Consider the following 7,051-nt stretch of genomic DNA (forward strand, 5'->3'; position numbering starts at 1 on the left):
CGTTTTATTTCCTTTCCTCTTATTTGCTTGCTTGCTTTCTCACTTTCTATTTACTTTATCTTTCATTGGCCTTTTCTTAGGAAATAGGACCCTTTAATCTCTGGGGTACAAGGTGACTAGATCCTTGCATTAATGGATGGTTTTATGTTTGTTTTAAAAATCAAAGAACAGTAAACTGCAGTTTAAATGTGCCATCCTTTTTCATATTTTGTCAGACAATAGTGGAAACTTAGCAAATTAAGAATGACTATGCTTACCTTTGAATATTTGATCTAAGATCCCCAGTACCTAATTAAGAAAAGAGTAGAGATAACCACCTATCAAACATTACCAGCTCTTCCACATGATGCATATTTCCCTTCTGTACAGATTCTCTGGGATTTTTTTTTGGGGGGGGGGAGCAGAGAAATCTGACACGATCACACCCTGCCTGCTAAGCATTTTACTTTCATTGTTAACTATATCCATTTGTCACCATGAAACATCATTATTTGAGGGTAGCAGGGAAGCAGGACTGCTTGCTGCATAATGGTGCTGTAGCTTTCCTTGCCAAGAAGTTATCAAAGAAATGGACATTGGCTAATGTGGGAAATCTCACCAGAGAGAAAAAAACATGCAGAGAAAGACACGGAGCTGGGGAGGGGGAGGGGGGAAGAGAAATAGACACAGACAGGCAATGGATAAGATACTGAAAGAGAGAAGACAGAGACTGACACCTAAACAGAAAAGCTAGAATTTCCATGAAAAAGGTTTATAAAAAGACGTTATGGCTGTTGTTAGGGAGCTGGGAGGAGAGCAAAAACGTCTAACAGCTTTGGAAGATTTTTAATATAAACCTGCACATCTTTGTTAGGTCTCCAATGGGGGGTAGGGCGAGGTGGGACACAGACAAAAAGAGATGTGATAAAACACTCTTCTTATTGTATATTCTGTGAAGAGTGAATTTGGGCAGCTGTACTGGGGGCAGGCCTGAGATTAAAAGACACACCCTCACTGCCCTAAATTCCAAGGCTAAGGCTGTACTCATCACTCTAGTATAGATGACTCTTGCATGTGTGACTCAAAGGAAGCATGTTTTCCCTTTCCCTCAAGTTACGACCTGGGTAGGTAACTAGGAAGTTTGTATTAGTGTATATCACTCAGGTCTGAAGTTGAGAGAAGAATCCAATGCTTTCAAAAGCTAGCAATGGCTACACGTGTTACTTCTCCAAATGGGACTGGGGGCAGCAGAATAGGTGTGAATACAATTCTAGACTGCCAGGGTAGCAGCCTGTGTTGGTATCAGGGTTTCATAGAGACAGAAAAGGAAAAGGAGGAGAGGGTGAGGGAGAGGGCAGCTTTCTGGAAAGGGAGAGGGAAAGGATAAAGGGAGAAGAAGAGAGAGAGGCGACAAAGGGAGAGGGAGAAGGAAAGAGAGAAGGAGAGGGAGAGAGAAAGGAAGAGGACAGACAGGGAGAGGTATTTGAGGAATTGGCCAATGCATTGTAGGTCCTGCCAAGGGCAAAATCTACAGGGCAGCTAAAAGCCTTGGAAATTATAACAGGGGTTAGTGTTGCAATCTTAAATCCTAATAAAGCCCAGAGAAAGAATGTCGTCCTTTTTTTTTTTTTTTGATAACCCAACCTTTATCTTAAAGCCTTTAACTTATTAGATAAAATTGACTCCAAGGAAGAGAAGGATGTGCTTTATCCTACTGATCTGAATAGTAATCGCATCTAAGAAAATAAGATCATACCATTATACAGATTGTGCTTTGACCAAATAACTGAGTACCTTAGTTCACACATAAAATTAACTTCCAAACAGCCTTATGGGACAACTAGGACAGATAATACTCATACATTCACTGAGTCAACATAGCAGAGGTTAGATAGAACAAGTTAGGTATAGCTCTGGAAGGAAATATGATTGAAGCTGGGACCTTTATCTAGCATAGGTATGACTTTGCTATTACCATAAGAAAATACCCCTGGGATTCGAGATTCCTCCAAGAAACGTATCTCTATCCCAAACTCACTCTTTATAATCTAGAGCATTTCATACTAAATCTATCATCACAAGAAAATTCACCCTACCTCATTTCCAAGTCCGTCCTTTGTGTGTACACAGGCCTGATATTACTGAACTATAGTATACTGCTATGTGAACTCCAGAAGGAAGGCAATTCTTCTATATATGAAAATACAGGTGCCACAAACTTCTCAAAGTGAAAGCCATAGCTTACTACAGCTTAAGGTTATCAGTGTTAACAAAAACAACAACAACAAAACCAAAAAGACAACACAAAGTCCAATTAAGATTTGCATTCCAAAAGAGTGACATTGACTAAGATGCACTATATTTATAAACTGGTTTGTTGAATGGCAACTCCTTTGTACAACTACTTAAAGGTCATACAAATATTTTTATACATTTAAATTTCAGACAAATATTAGATAAAATTTTGGCATACTCTTTACCATCTTTGGGCATACTTAACACTAAAATTTCATGTGTTGTTAATCTAAATAGATTCCTAGTTTAATTTCATTGATAACAAATATTTTAGTATTTTAGTATGTTAGTATAAATATATCCCATGTGATATTCGGGGCACACTTATGCAAAAAAAAATCATTTGATGATATGGAATTGAAATTTAGCTAGATGTTCTGTAGTAAATTTGGCAAGCCTTCAAGGTGACCTAAATTATGGCTACCCCTCAAGCTCATGTAGTATTCTTTTTAATTTGACTTAATTTTATTGCAAAGGTAATGTACAGAAGGGTTACAGTTACCTAAGAAAGGAAATGAGTACATTTCTTGTCAAACAATGTTACCCTCACCTTTGTTTTCTCCTACTTTCCCTCCCCCCAACTTCCTGCCCTCCCCCTCACCAAGTTGTAAAGTTCATTTGCAACTTATTGTCTTGTGAGTATCACTGTTGCATTGGTTCTCCCTTTGTTCTCTGTCTCACCATTTTGTGATTCCCCTTTCCTTCCCCAACTCAAACCTATATATCCAAGACATATGTTACCAAAATCAAAAACAGTGACAGGGGAATAAACCAAAGAGGATAAACCAAAGGGGAGAAAACTGAAAGAAAAAAGTAATGTCACACAGTACATTTAAAAAGAGACCTCTTGTTTCCTTATCTTGGGTTTTATTTCGATTAGCATCATTTTATGTGGTCATATGTACATATAGCTATTGAGCTATTGTGATCCTCTGCTAGGACTATCCTAGACCTATACTAGTTATTTCAAATAAAAGAAACCATAGAGTCCATGTTTTTTTTAGTCTGGCTTACTTTATTTAGTATAATTTTTTCCAAGTCTTTCCATTTCCTTATGAATGGGACGATGTCATTCTTTCTGATGGAAGCATAGAATTCCATTGTGTATATGTACCACATTTTCCTGGTCCATTCGTCTACTGAGGGGCATCTGGGTTGTTTCCATATCTTAGCTATGGTAAATAAGTCTCATGCTGTATTTTTGTCTCACTATTTATATAATCTAATTTTTCTATCTAGTAGCAAACAATTTTCTATAAACAAGGATTTAGAGTGCTGGCTTTGGCAGCACATATATTAAAATTGGAACGGTACAGAGAAGATTAACATGGCCCCTGCTCAAGGATGACACGCAAATTCGTGAAGCATTTCATACTAAAAAAAAAGGCCTTGGTGCTTACTCTTTCTGTGATGAAAGCTTGTTACCACCTTCCTCCCAACACTAGCTGCCCTAGAAGCACAGGGCTGCTGCAGCTTCATTTCTCTTCCTAAGTGATGAGAGGAAGATCCAATTAATTTTATTCGGTAGGACACATTTTCAAATAAGTGATCATTGATAACCTCAGTCATTGGGCTCCAAACACCACAGCCATCCTCATTTCTGTCTTCCTTTGTTCCACACTCCAGGGCTTTATTCACAATGCCTTTTTGCTTCCTCTCTTTTATCACAGCCATATTCCTAATCCAGATTCATTATTTTTCACTTAGGCCGACAACACAAGTTTTGAATGTTTCTTGCCCATAGCATTTCTCATCTATAGTCTATTTATCACATGCTGAATTTAAATAACATTATCCAAATATTCCAGACTCAGATGTACCTCATCCCCACAATGCCTGATGTCTTAATCCACTTTCTGTCACAATAACAGAATATCTGAGGGGTCTTTCAAATGATAAACAATTATTTAGGTCATAGTTTGGGAGACTAAGAACTCCAAGTCTGAGGTATGGCTGGATATGGTGAGGGCCTCCTTGATGTATCACAACAGAGGGCTCAGGCTTCTCTTCTCTTTTGTCACCTTAAAAAAAAATAAAGCCACTAATGCCATTGTGGAGGCCCCTGCCCCCTGATCCCATCTAACTCTATCTTCCAAAGGGTCTGCATTCAAATACCATCAATATATAAATTTGCAGATTGTTTCTAAACATGATCCTTTGGGGAACACATTCAAATCACAGTACCGGTCCAAAAAAAAAAAAAAAAAACCAGTCAGCTATTTTGATCTGTATGTAGTCCAACTATTAAAAACATTCATTAAGTTCAAGCAAGCAAGTACCTTTACAGCAGTGCTACAAACTTTGGTTAACAAACCAGAAAATAAATTGTTTAGACTAGACAGCCATATAAGTACTTGCTCATAATTATTTGCTCTGCCTTTCCAGAACAAAAGCAGTCATATATATTGACAACACATCCATGAATTGTCACTCAAAAGTTATGGGTTGCTGATCAAACTATTCTTCGAGTCTCAATCCAGAAATTACTTCCTCTAAAATGCACACCATGACACAGTGAGTTTGAAGTGACTTTTCTCACCCTACATCTTATGGCATTTTTGTGGCAATGCTCACAATCTTCCATGTATGGAATCCTTGTCATATCTCTGTTAGCACCTTTGGAATTCCTCATAGGAGCATCTGCAATCTTTACACAAGGTAGGAACAATAAGAACATATGGCTGGGAAGAATGATTGAAAGTCACACAAGACTGCGTTTACAGAAGGGATAGAGGCCTGATCAACTATAGTTTCCTGTTTCTCCTCCAGGAAAAAAGTCCATGCTCTGAAAAACCATTGGCTAACTCCAATGCCTTCTCGAGAAACCTAACTTCCAGGCCTGTCAGCCATCCTTTAAAACACACGGAAGTCTACCCATCAAAAATAAATCAGCTGAGCATTCAATTCCCCAGCCAGCAAAGTTGGTATAGCAAATGGATTTGGGGTGAAACTATTTTTCTTTCTGAAACACACGCAAGTTTTAAAATAAATAGCTTCATCTGATCTGAACTGCCAACACACATTCTTCCAAAATCCTTCCCCTGGGAGAACCTCATTACCTGCTTCAGCTCAAAAGCCACATGGCTCTGAGCTTTACTTAGCAAGGCCAGAAACAGCTAAGCCCTGTGTACCTTAGAGGATGGATTTCAGAGCTGGGAAGAATGGATTGAGAGAAAGTGCAATGACACGATCATTTCTCAAAAAAAAAACCTGAGAAAAGTTTACAGATTGCTTTCTTTTAGTTAGCTATTATTGAAAATTAAAAGCAAATCTATTTCTCTCAATAGCATTTTTGTGTGCGATCATTTTCCTTTTTCTTAGTGAGTAGGTTGGTTTCTTTGCTTTTTGTTTGTATTTTTTTAATGTTACACTTGATTTTTAACTCTAAGCATGATATTTATACACATATACATGTATATATCATGTCATATATACACACATAAATATATATATCATGTTTTAACCTATAGAGATTTTTTAAAAGAAAAATACATCTCATTTCTTGCATATATACCAGGACTACAAAAAATTCTTAGTAAGTATGCTATAAATGAATATATGAAATATAATCTATAGAATCTTTGGTGAAGAAGCTAAATTATTCAAGTTAATTTTTCAAAGAAAATTTCATTTATTTGAAAACACTATCCCATGGATTGGGTGCATTGGAATTGAATGTTGAAAGGGCTGACATTGATGGAGACGCACTGAATTCATAAACTGCATCGATAAATGGCAACTCCTTTGTACAACTACTTAAAGATAACAAAGAGTATTTTTAAGAAATAAAATAGGGGCTGGGAATATGGCCTAGTGGCAAGAGTGCTTGCCTCCTACACATGAAGCTCTCGGTTCGATTCCCCAGCACCACATATATGGAAAATGGCCAGAAGGGGTGCTGTGGCTCAGGTGGCAGAGTGCTAGCCTTGAGCGGGAAGAAGCCAGGGATGGTGCTCAGGCCCTGAGTCCAAGGCCCAGGACTGGCCAAAAAAAAAAAAAGAAAGAAAGAAAATAAGAGACCAAAATGAAAACAGTATCCCACTGTGTTTTTGCCACCAATTATCTCTATTTTAAATCTCTGCAATTTTCCTAATTGTAAAAAGGAGATGTCAAATTTTTGCCTGTGTCTATGCCTTTTATGACTTAAAGATTCTTTTGATGGTGATATACAACATAATGACACTCTCATATAGAAGAACTACAAAACTTTTGTTACTTGCTGCTCTACAGAAGAGAATGTTTGCTCCTTGGGCCATACTATGGTTCCTGGGGACAAGGTAAGTGTAAGCTACAGCCTCTGTGAGGCACATAGGTTGGGTTAGCCAGGTGTCCTAGGCACACAGTGAATGAGCTAATTTGAATAATTTTCATGACTTCAGGCCTAAGCTGTTCTTAGGTTTATGGTTTATAGCCTTGGGGTGATTGGAGCTAGTGCACAGGGACCCAGAAAAAGAGAGTCTGATAAGGAAAGGCCTTGAGGGTATGGACTTTAACTACTCAAAAGAAAATTGGAACTGACCAACCAAGAGCCTGGACAATAAAACTGGGTTAAGACAATACTTATTTAAAAAGACACTATCTTGCAAACTCTAATGGAAGTCAACTTTCACCTAGAATAATGTATGCTGCATGAAAGCAAGACTCTGATTATATGGTTCCCATTTTTGTGCCCCCATGACTAGTAGGTTGAAGACACTCCCCACATTTCCAGAGCAAACTGAATAAATCCAGACTTTCAGGTATAAGGAAGAGTAGAATGATAGCCCGTTGAGACTGC

The 7,051-nt window shown here is 38.0% G+C and overlaps 1 non-coding gene across 1 annotated transcript; it reads left to right on the forward strand.

Annotated features, from left to right (window-relative positions):
• The first annotated feature begins 3,546 nt into the window (after window positions 1–3,546).
• Window positions 3,547–3,653, forward strand: LOC125347383. The gene has a single exon (XR_007210171.1). It is a non-coding gene; the product is annotated as a U6 spliceosomal RNA (small nuclear RNA).
• Window positions 3,654–7,051: the final 3,398 nt, after the last annotated feature.

Source organism: Perognathus longimembris, chromosome 2 (assembly GCF_023159225.1).
Source record: "Perognathus longimembris pacificus isolate PPM17 chromosome 2, ASM2315922v1, whole genome shotgun sequence".
NCBI lineage: Eukaryota > Metazoa > Chordata > Mammalia > Rodentia > Heteromyidae > Perognathus > Perognathus longimembris.